The sequence below is a fragment of the Zophobas morio genome, unplaced genomic scaffold (assembly GCF_036711695.1).
Source record: "Zophobas morio isolate AGI-343-1 ecotype UQ-CSIRO unplaced genomic scaffold, CSIRO_AGI_Zmor_V1 ptg000078l, whole genome shotgun sequence".
NCBI lineage: Eukaryota > Metazoa > Arthropoda > Insecta > Coleoptera > Tenebrionidae > Zophobas > Zophobas morio.
This window is the reverse complement of record NW_026972183.1, coordinates 313446-328731: the sequence shown is the minus strand read 5'-3', so window position 1 is coordinate 328731 and position 15286 is coordinate 313446. Positions and strand designations below refer to the sequence as shown.

The following is a 15286-nucleotide window of genomic DNA, read 5'->3' as shown; positions in this document are numbered from 1 at the left end:
AGGTAATTAACCCATCATTCCGGGCACAATTTTGTTTTTGGAACGAAGTACTAGATTAATAAATTTAAAATTGGAAACCCGAAATTTCAACACAAGCCAGTGAAATTCATGAGGTGTATTATTTCACGATATGGATTCGTAAAATTTAAGGCACAATCTCAACATTCAAATTGTAATTGATAGACTCCGGCTTTATCTAGTTAAGTAATTTTATCTTTGTTGTTCAGTAACTGATTTCTGGTTGAATTAATTTTTCTAAATGAAATATTAACATTTTTATTCACTCTATTTAGTATGTTTTTAATTTTGTAAGATAATGTTTCAATAAAATCCAGAAAATAATATCTACCTATGTCTTCCTTAGTATCATGGTCCGTTTTGAACAACGAGCAACATTGTTTTTTTTTTTAATTTTGTATCTTATTTTGTCAATTAGATTGTGGATTAATTTTAGTTTAAAGTCATTATTTATTGCAATTTGTTTTATGGACTGAAGTTCTTTATTATAGTTTTCATGGTTTAGATTAGAATTGAACAATATTTCAATTAAAGATGCAAAAGTTGATATTTTATGAATTCATAGGTGGTTGGAAGAATTGCAAATAATGTTGTCGGTGTATGTTTTATTGGCCCAATATCTTACAAAATTAAAAACATTCTTGGAGAAATATTAAACACGAGAGGCCAAAAGTTGCTATAAACGAAGTCATTCTTTTCATCTTTAGTACACTTTGACCCCATATGGATTCATACAAAACAACTTTCAGGCTCACAGTCCAAGGAAACATTAAATTAGTAACCCTTGTTTTAAGAATACCAAATCGTCTTTCAAATATCGGCGGATTGAGAAATTAATAAATCAAAGGGACAGATTTATAATTATGTTGTTTACTGTGGAGTATCTACGAAAAAAATCCAAAGACTGTGATTCCAAAAGTTAATTTAAGTCAAATAATAGTTTTTATCCATAGCAACATTTGGGTTCATAATTACTGCTCCATTAAAATATTAAACTGGTTTTTCAAATTTCGCTTGTTTCTTGGATAAAATAATATAAAATACGAGAGGCCAAAAATTGCTACAAATGTAATTAATGATTATAAAAGAGTATAAGTAATTATTTTCATCTTTAGTACACTTTTGTCACACAAATTCATACAAAACAACTTTCAGGTTCACAACTCAAGCTAAAGTTAAATTAATTGTCGTTGTTTTAAGATTATCAAATTGTGATTCAAATACCGGAAGAAAGAAAAACAAATCTAAGAGACAATTTCATGGTGATACTATTAACTGTAAAGTACCCATGAAAAAAATCTAAAGAATGCGATATCAAAAGTTACTTTATATCAAATAATACATTTCATGCATAGTAACATTTGATCTTATAATTACATGTTTCGGAATAATGAGCTTCATAGCTATCATTTCAAGTACAATTTTTGTTTTTGGAAATGAAATTCCAAGTGATTAGAAAATAAAACAGAAGCTCAAAAATGTATGGAAACAATGCATGACGTTCCAAGATATTAATTCCTAAAATTTAAAGCACACCCTTAAGCAAATATCCAGATTGGCTCCATAAGTAGAAAAATAATTTAAGAGATTAACAAAAACTTGTACTGCTAATTGTAGAAGTGCCTGTACACACAACCATAATAGTAAATTTCTTACTCCAACTTAAACTGGTATTTTAAAATTGACATGTACGCCTTTCTTGGAGAAATATAAAAAGAGAGGTTAAAAGCTGCTAAAAAATAGTAATGTTTCTTTTTTCGAAATCGCGCAGTAATGTGCTTTTTCTATGTTCAAAAATCGGCACAGAAATTAAATGCGGTGTTGTCATATTAGTATTATCTACCTCCACAATTACATTTTACAAGGTTATAAATTGTTTTTCGGTTTAGCAGTAATTCTGTACTCTTTGTTAACCCTTTTTATTAGTTATTAGAAACACATCCGGTTTATTAATTTTATAAATATAATTTATTAAATAAATTTGCGCGTAATCTCGCAACGTCGCAACCATGCATGGCAACAGCGGATTTCTTGAAGTGCAGCGACATTCTATGGCAGCGAACAATGTGTATCCACATAACCTGTAATAAGTTTTTGTTCGGTGCAGAAACAACCATGGAAAACATTATATGGAGAATATCTCATTTTGCATACGAGTATTTCGCTGAAAAAGAAAATTCTGTGAAATCAACATTTTGGGCTACATAGTCGTTGTTAAAGTCAACTCTGTTAATATAAAACAGCATAGATATAATCTAAGTACACCAAGTTCTCAAGCAAAAAATATAGGTTATGTTTCCCAGAAATCAAATATATTTACAAGAGAAAACTTACGAAAATTTTTAACAGAGGCCCGTGATTAATGTACCTAATGTCAAAGGTAATCTCAAAGAAGGTCAATCACATTGTCTATAAAACATAATGTTTTAGGTATATTTTTTATTCGAAGTTGTAGGAGTATGCGGAATGGAAGAATTTGAACAATTTTCTTGTATCTACATAACCTATAATAAGCTTTTATTATTATTACAGAACAGATTATTAGCTTACATGCCCATTTTAAATGAAAGTATGAAGCATACCTCTTATTTTTCGGCACTTTTAATATTTTTACTTGCAGAAAGATCTGTAGCAATTGCAAAATAGAGATGGATAGCAATAATAACAAGCAGTTTACATGCATTCGACCGAACTTGCAAAAACTGGCAGATAATATATAAAATTTATTACCTAAAAACTCAGCCACAGTTTATGAAAAGCGGTATGAATTTTTTTTTTGCGCAGAAACAACCATGCAAAATATATGGAGAACACCTCATTGCATACGAGTATTTCGCTGAAAAAGCAAATTCTGTGAAATCTTTAACACTTTGGGCTGCATAGTCGTAGTTAAAGTCAACTCTGTTAATAAAAAACAGCATAGATATATCTAAGTACACCAAGTTTTCAAGCAAAAAATATAGGTTACATTGCCAAGAAATCAAATATATTTACAAGAGAAGACTTACCAAAATTTTTAACAGAAGCCCGTGATTAAATGTACCCGATGTTAAAGGTGATCTCAAACAAGGTCAATCACATTGTCTATAAATCATTATGTTTTAGGTTTATTTTTTATTAGAAGTTGTAGGAGCATGTGGAATGGATGAATTGAAAAATAATGACGGCATTCAAGACAAAAACGATACGCTAATAATTAAAATTCCAACGTCTAAAACTGGCAAAGCACGAGAATTTACAAATATGTGTAAAAATATTTATCCAATTGAAATATAGTAAAAATACCTAATTTTAAGACTGCACCATACACCAGACAAATCATTATTTATACATTACATTTGGATAGTGAATGCAGCAGCTGCTGCATTGTACAAATATACCTGCAAACACACTGTAACAAATTATGCAGACACCTCTTTTGACTAAAAGATATATATTTAACTTTATCCATACGTTGTCAACTTTGTTAATAATTGCAATCTCTAACTTCATAAGAAATATGAATAATCTACTTTGGTGTTTTATAGTAGTATTAAATGTTCATAGAATATAATTGCACTTACTACGAAGTAAGCTTTCCTAGTTTTAAGTTGTTTTCTTTTCTCTTTGATTATCTTAATTTCTTCAGCCTCTATGTGGCTGTTTTAATTCCAAAAAATTATTTCTGAATAAACTGATTCATACCACTTTTTCTTTCTTTTACTCGAAAACAGTTTAAACTATAACTCCAAATATTTACCTACTTTAAAACGTGTCAAGCATTCGCTTGTTGTAAATGATGCAACCATAAATACAAATTTGAACACTGATATGACAGGTTTGAGGCTAGGATGTGGTTTTCATATTCTCCCATTACTTGTTGCCTAAATCTGGCGCGAGGCCAAAAGTTATTATTGACGTATATATATATATATATATATTCCGCACATTTTTCGAGTAAATTTCAGTCAGTTTGGCATATTTTGTGCACTTTCGCACTGGTGCCAAACTACCACCGCACCCGGTCGGCAGTTCGGCACGTGATTTGGCAACATGGTATTGGATCGACAAACATGCAACAGAAAATCATTAATTGAAAGCAGAATTTCTTCTTTCCACAGGTAGATGGCAATATGAGAATATTTATCATAAGCAAAATCGGAAAATAGTGAATAATGCCAAAGTTCGGCGACCAATTCAAGCAGTAATTCAAATTTTTAACAAACAATTCTAGTACTGGGAACCAAAGGCATTATTAACTGTTTAAATTTTCGTATTTTGGTGACTGACAGCTATTTTCTTGTGTGCCAAACTGCCTGGTGCATGTGTACGGTACGCAATTAACAGGCAGTTTCGCATGATTTTTATTTTTTCCTAAAATATTTAATCATTAAAAAAAATATTTTTAACAACAAAAGACTTTATATTACGCGTAAGAATATTCGGAGCAAGGTAAGTGTAAGTATTATACGTACAGTATATATATTTCTTTTATTAAAAAAAAAACATCACATTATAAATTGTGTTTGGACATGTTAAGTGGTTGCTGATGTTCCAACAGACCAACTCAGTCGGAAATTGACATCTAGAGATTTTTTATGGTGTAATGGTCCAATTTAAGCGAAAATTTAAAATTTCAGCAAAAATGATATACTTAGAAATTAAAAACGTCATTAATTGTCATAATTTTCTCATTTCGCTGACTGTGACGTTTTGATAAATTTTAACGTGTGTGTCAAACTGTTGCTGCTTGCGTACAGTACGCATTATGCAGTACTTACTTAATTTTTTCGAAAACAAGCAAGTTCTGCAGTAAATAATGTATCTGAACGTAAAAATCGGTTTTTTAATGTTTCAATAGCCTAATACAAACCGCAATTTACATCTTAAACAAACAGGAATACTAGGGAAGTAAGGGTGTAATTGATTGTAATAATTTTCGTATTTTGATGACCGACCTTGACAGGTATCTTTGGTGCCAAACTGCCTGTTGCATGCATACGGTACGCATTTAACAGGCAGTTTCGCATGATTTTTATTTTTTCCTAAAATATTTCATCGTTAAAAAAAGGTATTTGTAACAACAAAAGACTTTATATTACGCGTAAGAATATTCTGAGCAAACTAAGTGTAAGTATTATGCAGTATATGTTTTTTTATTAAAAAAAAAAAAGAATATTTCTGCATTATGAATTGTGTCTGGACATGTTAAATGGATGCTCATGTCCTAACAGACCTACTCAGTCGGAAATTGACATTTTTAGCAAACAGAAGTGGTTAGGGAAGTAAGAACAAACTTAAGTTTCAACACTTTCGCATTTTGCTTAAGTTGCCAGGGATTTACGTATTTATTGGACAAACTAATTAGAGATTTTTAATGGTGTAATGGTCCAATTCAAGCGAAAATTTTAAATTTCAGCAAAAATGATATACTTGGAAATTAAAAACGTCATTAATTGTCATAATTTTCGCATTTTGCTGACTATGATATTTTGATAGATTTTAACGTGTGTGTCAAAAATGGTTAAACTGTTGCTGCTTGCGTACAGTACGCATTATACAGTACTTACTTAATTTTTTCGAAAACAAGCAACTTCTGCAGTAAATAATGTATCTGAACGTAATAATCGGTTTATGAATGTTTCAAAATCCTAATACAAACTGCAATTTACATCTTAAACAAACAGGAGATACTAGGGAAGTAAGGGTGTAATTAATTGTAATAATTTTCGTATTTTGATGACTTTGACAGGTATCTTTGGTGCCAAACTGCCTGTTGCATGCATACGGTACGCATTTAACAGGCAGTTTCGCATGATTTTTATTTTTTCCTAAAATATTTCATCTCTAAAAAAAGGGATTTTAACAACAAAAGACTTTATATTACGCGTAAGAATATTCTGAGCAAGCTAAGTGTAAGTATTATGCAGTATATGTTTTGTTATTTAAAAAAAAGTATATTTCTACATTATGAATTGTGTCTGGACATGTTAAGTGGGTGCTGATGTCCTAACAGACCTACTCAGTCGGAAATTCACATCATTAGCAAAGAGAAGTGGTTAAGGTAGTAAAAACAAAATTAAGTTTCGCCACTTTCGCATTTAGCTTAAGTTGCCATGGATTTACGTATTTATTGGACAAACTAATTAGAGGTTTTTAATGGTGGAATGGTCCAATTCAAGCGAAAATTTAAAATTTCAGCAAAAGTGATATACTTAGAAATTAAAAACGTCATTAATTGTCAAAATTTTCTCATTTTGCTGACTATGACATTTTATAAATTTTAGCGTGTGTGTCAAACTGTTGCTGCTTGCGTACAGTACGCATAATGCAGTACTTACTTAATTTTTTCGAAAACAAGCAACTTCTGCAGTAAAAAATGTATCTGAACGTAATAATCGGTTTATTAATGATTCAAAAGCCTAATACAAACTGCAATTTACATCTTAAACAAACAGGAGATACTAGGGAAGTAAGGGTGTAATTAATTGTAATAATTTTCGTATTTTGATGACCTTGACAGGTATCTTTGGTGCCAAACTGCCTGTTGCATGCATACGGTACGCATTTAACAGGCAGTTTCGCATGATTTTTATTTTTTCCTAAAATATTTCATCTCTAAAAAAAGGGATTTTAACAACAAAAGACTTTATATTACGCGTAAGAATATTCTGAGCAAGCTAAGTGTAAGTATTATGCAGTATATGTTTTGTTATTTAAAAAAAAGTATATTTCTACATTATGAATTGTGTCTGGACATGTTAAGTGGGTGCTGATGTCCTAACAGACCTACTCAGTCGGAAATTCACATCATTAGCAAACAGAAGTGGTTAATGAAGTAAAAACAAAATTAAGTTTCACTACTTTCGCATTTAGCTTAAGTTGCCATGGATTTACATATTTATTGGACAAACTAATTAGAGGTTTTTAATGGTGTAATGGTCCAATTCAAGCGAAAACTTAAAATTTCAGCAAAAGTGATATACCTAGAATTTAAAAACGTCATTAATTGTCAAAATTTTCTCATTTTGCTGACTATGACATTTTATAAATTTTAGCGTGTGTGTCAAACTGTTGCTGCTTGCGTACAGTACGCATAATGCAGTACTTACTTATTTTTTTCGAAAACAAGCAACTTCTGCAGTAAATAATGTATCTGAACGTAATAATCGGTTTATTAATGTTTCAAAAGCCTAATACAAACTGCAATTTACATCTTAAACAAACAGGAGATACTAGGGAAGTAAGGGTGTAATTAATTGTAATAATTTTCGTATTTTGATGACCTTGACAGGTATCTTTGGTGCCAAACTGCCTGTTGCATGCATACGGTACGCATTTAACAGGCAGTTTCGCATGATTTTTATTTTTTCCTAAAATATTTCATCTCTAAAAAAAGGGATTTTAACAACAAAAGACTTTATATTACGCGTAAGAATATTCTGAGCAAGCTAAGTGTAAGTATTATGCAGTATATGTTTTGTTATTTAAAAAAAAGTATATTTCTACATTATGAATTGTGTCTGGACATGTTAAGTGGGTGCTGATGTCCTAACAGACCTACTCAGTCGGAAATTCACATCATTAGCAAAGAGAAGTGGTTAAGGTAGTAAAAACAAAATTAAGTTTCGCCACTTTCGCATTTAGCTTAAGTTGCCATGGATTTACGTATTTATTGGACAAACTAATTAGAGGTTTTTAATGGCGTAATGGTCCAATTCAAACGAAAACAAAAAATTTCAGCAAAAATGATATACTTAGGAATTAACAACTTCATTAATTGCCATAATTTTCTCATTTTGCTGACTATGACATTTTGATAAATTTTAACGTGTGTGTCAAACTGTTGCCGCTTGCGTACAGTACGCATTATGAAGTACATACTTAATTTTTTCGAAAACAAGCAACTTCTGCAGTAAATAATGTATCTGAACGTAATAATCGGTTTATTAATGTTTCTGTGAATACTACTGTGAATACATTGGAATTGGCCAAAACTAATTGAGGAGAATAAACTTGTCTAGCTTTATTGAAACGTCTTCTTGCGACGACAATCAGAGACTTACTTCGACTACATTCCAACGACATAAAACAAAGAGTAGGGAGCGAGACACCTGCATCCGCTTTGCAGCGTCTGACGTCATTCGTCTCCCAACAAAAACAAGCAAACTTTAAATTCACAAATAAAAATACTTATTCTAACAGTTTCAAAAGCCTAATACAAACTGCAATTTACATCTTAAACAAACAGGAGATACTAGGGAATGAAGGGTGTAATTAATTGTAATAATTTTTGTATTTTGATGACCTTGAGAGGTATCTTTGGTGCTAAACTGCCTGTTGCATGCATACGGTACGCATTTAACAGGCAGTTTCGCATGATTTTTATTTTTTACTAAAATATTTCATCTCTAAAAAAAGGGAGTTTTAACAACAAAAACTTCTGAGCAAGCTAAGTGTAAGTATTATGCAGTATATGTTTTGTTATTTAAAAAAAAGTATATTTCTACATTATGAATTGTGTCTGGACATGTTAGGTGGGTGCTGATGTCCTAACAGACCTACTCAGTCGGAAATTCACATCATTAGCGAACAGAGGTGGTTAAGGAAGTAAAAACAAAATTAAGTTTCACTACTTTCGCATTTAGTTTTAAGTTGCCATGGATTTACGTATTTATTGGACAAACTAATTAGAGGTTTTTAATGGTGTAATGGTCCAATTCAAGCGAAAACTTAAAATTTCAGCAAAAGTGATATACTTAGAAATTAAAAACGTCATTAATTGTCATAATTTTCTCATTTTGCACACTATGACATTTTGATAAATTTTAACGTGTGTGTCAAACTGTTGCCGCTTGCGTACAGTACGCATTATGCAGTACATACTTAATTTTTTCGAAAACAAGCAACTCTTCTGCAGTAAATAATGTATTTGACCGTAATAATCGGTTTATTAATGTTTCAATAGCCTAATACAAACTGTAATTTACATTTTAAACAAACAGGAGATACTAGGGAAGTAAGGGTGTAATTAATTGTAATAATTTTCGTATTTTGATGACCTTGACAGGTATCTTTGGTGCCAAACTGCCTGTTGCATGCATACGGTACGCATTTAACAGGCAGTTTCGCATGATTTTTATTTTTTCCTAAAATATTTCATCTCTAAAAAAAGGGATTTTAACAACAAAAGACTTTATATTACGCGTAAGAATATTCTGAGCAAGCTAAGTGTAAGTATTATGCAGTATATGTTTTGTTATTTAAAAAAAAGTATATTTCTACATTATGAATTGTGTCTGGACATGTTAAGTGGGTGCTGATGTCCTAACAGACCTACTCAGTCGGAAATTCACATCTTTAGCAAACAGAAGTGGTTAAGGAAGTAAAAACAAAATTAAGTTTCGCCACTTTCGTATTTAGCTTAAGTTGCCATGGATTTACGTATTTATTGGGCAAACTATTTAGAGGTTTTTAATGGTGTAATGGTCCAATTCAAGCGAAAACTTAAAATTTCAGCAAAAGTGATATACCTAGAATTTAAAAACGTCATTAATTTTCAAAATTTTCTCATTCTGCTGACTGTGACATTTTGATAAATTTGAGCGTGTGTGTCAAATTGTTGCTGCTTGCGTACAGTACGCATAATGCAGTACTTACTTAATTTTTTCGAAAAGAAGCAACTTCTGCAGTAAATAATGTATCTGAACGTAACAATCGGTTTATTAATGTTTCAAAAGCCTAATACAAACTGCAATTTACATCTTAAACAAACAGGAGATACTAGGGAAGTAATGGTGTAATTAATTGTAATAATTTTCGTATTTTGATGACCTTGACAGGTATCTTTGGTGCCAAACTGCCTGTTGCATGCATACGGTACGCATTTAACAGGCAGTTTCGCATGATTTTTATTTTTTCCTAAAATATTTGATCTCTAAAAAAAGGGATTTTTAACAACAAAAGACTTTATATTACGCGTAAGAATATTCTGAGCAAGCTAAGTGTAAGTATTATGCAGTATATGTTTTGTTATTTAAAAAAAAGTATATTTCTACATTATGAATTGTGTCTGGACATGTTAAGTGGGTGCTGATGTCCTAACAGACCTACTCAGTCGGAAATTCACATCATTAGCAAACAGAAGTGGTTAAGGAAGTAAAAACAAAATTAAGTTTCACTACTTTCGCATTTAGCTTAAGTTGCCATGGATTTACGTATTTATTGGACAAACTATTTAGAGGTTTTTAATGGTGCAATGGTCCAATTCAAGCGAAAACTTAAAATTTCAGCAAAAGTCATATACTTGGAAATTAAAAACGTCATTAATTTTCAAAATTTTCTCATTTTGCTGACTGTGACATTTTGATAAATTTGAGCGTGTGTGTCAAATTGTTGCTGCTTGCGTACAGTACGCATAATGCAGTACTTATTTAATTTTTTCGAAAAGAAGCAACTTCTGCAGTAAATAATGTATCTGAACGTAACAATCGGTTTATTAATGTTTCAAAAGCCTAATACAAACTGCAATTTACATCTTAAACAAACAGGAGATACTAGGGAAGTAAGGGTGTAATTAATTGTAATAATTTTCGTATTTTGATGACCTTGACAGGTATCTTTGGTGCCAAACTGCCTGTTGCATGCATACGGTACGCATTTAACAGGCAGTTTCGCATGATTTTTATTTTTTCCTAAAATATTTGATCTCTAAAAAAAGGGATTTTTAACAACAAAAGACTTTATATTACGCGTAAGAATATTCTGAGCAAGCTAAGTGTAAGTATTATGCAGTATATGTTTTGTTATTTAAAAAAAAGTATATTTCTACATTATGAATTGTGTCTGGACATGTTAAGTGGGTGCTGATGTCCTAACAGACCTACTCAGTCGGAAATTCACATCATTAGCAAACAGAAGTGGTTAAGGAAGTAAAAACAAAATTAAGTTTCACTACTTTCGCATTTAGCTTAAGTTGCCATGGATTTACGTATTTATTGGACAAACTATTTAGAGGTTTTTAATGGTGCAATGGTCCAATTCAAGCGAAAACTTAAAATTTCAGCAAAAGTCATATACTTGGAAATTAAAAACGTCATTAATTGTCATAATTTTCTCATTTTGCTGACTTTGATATTTTGATAAATTTTAACGTGTGTGTCAAACTGTTGCCGCTTGCGTACAGTACGCATTATGCAGTACATACTTAATTTTTTCGAAAACTAGCAACTCTTCTGCAGTAAATAATGTAACTGAACATAAAAATCGGATTATTAATGTTTCAAAAGCCTAATACATACTGCAATTTACATCTTAAACAAACAGGAGATACTAGGGAAGTAAGGGTGTAATTGATTGTAATAATTTTCGTATTTTGATGACCGACCTTGACAGGTATTTTTGGTGCCAAACTGCCTGTTGCATGCATACGGTACGCATTTAACAGGCAGTTTCGCATAATTTTTATTTTTTCCTAAAATATGTCATCTCTAAAAAAAGGGATTTTTAACAACAAAAGACTTTATGTTACTCGTAAGAATATTCTGAGCAAACTAAGTGTAAGTATTATGCTGTATATGTTTTTTTTATAAAAAAAAAAGAAAATTTCTGCTTTATGAATTGTGTCTGGACATGTTAAATGGATGCTGATGTCCTAACAGACCTACTCAGTCGGAAATTGACATCTTTAGCAAACAGAAGTGGTTAGGGAAGTAAAAACAAAATTAAGTTTCCCTACTTTCGCATTTTGCTTAAGTTGCCAGGGATTTACGTATTTATTGGACAAACTAATTGGAGATTTTTAATGGTGTAATGGTCCAATTCAAGCGAAAATTGAAAATTTCCGCAAATGTGATACACTTAGAAATTAAAAACGTCATTAATTGTTATAATTTTCGCATTTTGCTGACTAGGACATTTGGTTGATTTTTACGTGTGTGTCAAACTGTTGCTGCTTGCGTACAGTACGCATTATGCAGTACTTACTAAATTTTTTCGAAAACAAGCAAGTTTTGCAGTAAATAATGTATCTGAACGTAAAAATCGGTTTATTAATGTTTCAATAACCTAATACAAACTGCAATTTACATCTTAAACAAACAGGAGATACTAGGGAAGTAAGGGTGTAATTGATTGTAATAATTTTCGTATTTTGATGACCGACCTTGACAGGTATCTTTGGTGCCAAACTGCCTGTTACATGCATACGGTACGCATTTAACAGGCAGTTTCGCATGATTTTTATTTTTTCCTAAAATATTTCATCGTTAAAAAAAGGGATTTTTAACAACAAAAGACTTTATATTACGCGTAAGAATATTCTGAGCAAGCTAAGTGTAAGTATTATGCTGGATATGTTTTGTTATTAAAAAAAAAAGAATATTTCTGCATTATGAATTGTGTATGGACATGTTAAATGGATGCTGATGTCCTAACAGACCTACTCAGTCGGAAATTCACATCATTAGCAAACAGAAGTGGTTAAGGAAGTAAAAACAAAATTAAGTTTCACTACTTTCGCATTTAGTTATAAGTTGCCATGGATTTACGTATTTATTGGACAAACTAATTAGAGGTTTTTAATGGTGTAATGGTCCAATTCAAGCGAAAACTTAAAATTTCAGCAAAAGTGATATACTTAGAAATTAAAAACGTCATTAATTGTCATAATTTTCTCATTTTGCACACTATGACATTTTGATAAATTTTAACGTGTGTGTCAAACTGTTGCCGCTTGCGTACAGTACGCATTATGCAGTACATACTTAATTTTTTGGAAAACAAGCAACTCTTCTGCAGTAAATAATGTATTTGAACGTAATAATCGGTTTATTAATGTTTCAATAGCCTAATACAAACTGTAATTTACATTTTAAACAAACAGGAGATACTAGGGAAGTAAGGGTGTAATTAATTGTAATAATTTTCGTATTTTTATGACCTTGACAGGTATCTTGGGTGCCAAACTGCCTGTTGCATGCATACGGCACGCATTTAACAAGCAGTTTCGCATGATTTTTATTTTTTCCTAAAATATTTCATGGTTAAAAAGAGGGATTTTTGACAACAAAGACCCTATATTACGCGTAAGAATATTCTGAGCAAGTTAAGTGTAAGTATTATGCAGTATATGTTTTGTTATTAAAAAAAAATATATTTCTACTTTATGAATTGTGTCTGGACATGTTAAGTGGGTGCTGATGTCCTAACAGACCTACTTAGTCGGAAATTCACATCATTAGCAAAGAGAAGTGGTTAAGGTAGTAAAAACAAAATTAAGTTTCGCCACTTTCGCATTTAGCTTAAGTTGCCATGGATTTACGTATTTATTGGACAAACTAATTAGAGGTTTTTAATGGTGGGATGGTCCAATTCAAGCGAAAACTTAAAATTTCAGCAAAAGTGATATACTTAGAAATTAAAAACGTCATTAATTGTCAAAATTTTCTCATTTTGCTGACTATGTCATTAATTGTCAAAATTTTCTCATTTTGCTGACTATGACATTTTATAAATTTTAGCGTGTGTGTCAAACTGTTGCTGCTTGCGTACAGTACGCATAATGCAGTACTTACTTAATTTTTTCGAAAACAAGCAACTTCTGCAGTAAATAATGTATCTGAACGTAATAATCGGTTTATTAATGTTTCAAAAGCCTAATACAAACTGCAATTTACATCTTAAACAAACAGAAGATACTAGGGAAGTAAGGGTGTAATTGATCGTAATAATTTTCGTATTTTGATGACCGACCTTGACAGGTATCTTTGGTGCTAAACTGCCTGTTGCATGCATACGGTACGCATTTAACAGGCAGTTTCGCATGATTTTTATTTTTTCCTAAAATATTTCATCTCTAAAAAAAGGGATTTTTAACAACAAAAGACTTTATATTACTCGTAAGAATATTCTGAGCAAACTAAGTGTAAGTATTATGCTGTATATGTTTTTTTATAAAAAAAAAGGAAATTTCTGCATTATGAATTGTGTCTGGACATGTTAAATGGATGCTGATGTCCTAACAGACCTACTCAGTCGGAAATTGACATCTTTAGCAAACAGAAGTGGTTAGGGAATTAAAAACAAAATTAAGTTTCACTACTTTCGCATTTTGCTTAAGTTGCCAGGGATTTACGTATTTCTTGGACAAACTAATTAGAGGTTTTTAATGGTGTAAAAGTCCAATTCAAGCGAAAACTTAAAATTTCAGCAAAAGTGATATACTTAGAAATTAAAAACGTCATTAATTGTCAAAATTTTCTCATTTTGCTGACTGTGACATTTTGATAAATTTGAGCGTGTGTGTCAAATTGTTGTTGCTTGCGTACAGTACGCATAATGCAGTACTTACTTAATTTTTTCGAAAAAAAGCAACTTCTGCAGTAAATAATGTATCTGAACCTAATAATCGGTTTATTAATGTTTCAAAAGCCTAATACAAACTGCAATTTACATCTTAAACAAACAGAAGATACTAGGGAAGTAAGGGTGTAATTGATTGTAATAATTTTCGTATTTTGATGACCGACCTTGACAGGTATCTTGGGTGCCAAACTGCCTGTTGCATGCATACGGCACGCATTTAACAAGCAGTTTCGCATGATTTTTATTTTTTCCTAAAATATTTCATGGTTAAAAAGAGGGATTTTTGACAACAAAGACCCTATATTACGCGTAAGAATATTCTGAGCAAGTTAAGTGTAAGTATTATGCAGTATATGTTTTGTTATTAAAAAAAAATATATTTCTACTTTATGAATTGTGTCTGGACATGTTAAGTGGGTGCTGATGTCCTAACAGACCTACTTAGTCGGAAATTCACATCATTAGCAAAGAGAAGTGGTTAAGGTAGTAAAAACAAAATTAAGTTTCGCCACTTTCGCATTTAGCTTAAGTTGCCATGGATTTACGTATTTATTGGACAAACTAATTAGAGGTTTTTAATGGTGGGATGGTCCAATTCAAGCGAAAACTTAAAATTTCAGCAAAAGTGATATACTTAGAAATTAAAAACGTCATTAATTGTCAAAATTTTCTCATTTTGCTGACTATGTCATTAATTGTCAAAATTTTCTCATTTTGCTGACTATGACATTTTATAAATTTTAGCGTGTGTGTCAAACTGTTGCTGCTTGCGTACAGTACGCATAATGCAGTACTTACTTAATTTTTTCGAAAACAAGCAACTTCTGCAGTAAATAATGTATCTGAACGTAATAATCGGTTTATTAATGTTTCAAAAGCCTAATACAAACTGCAATTTACATCTTAAACAAACAGAAGATACTAG

General features: G+C 31.2%; 1 long non-coding RNA gene across 1 annotated transcript; it reads left to right on the top strand.

Moving 5' to 3' along the window:
• The first annotated feature begins 2035 nt into the window (after positions 1-2035).
• LOC135143909 (uncharacterized) lies at positions 2036-3668 on the top strand. Its single transcript, XR_010282942.1, has 4 exons — positions 2036-2398; positions 2449-2587; positions 2639-3073; positions 3124-3668. It is a non-coding gene; the product is annotated as an uncharacterized LOC135143909 (long non-coding RNA).
• Positions 3669-15286: the final 11618 nt, after the last annotated feature.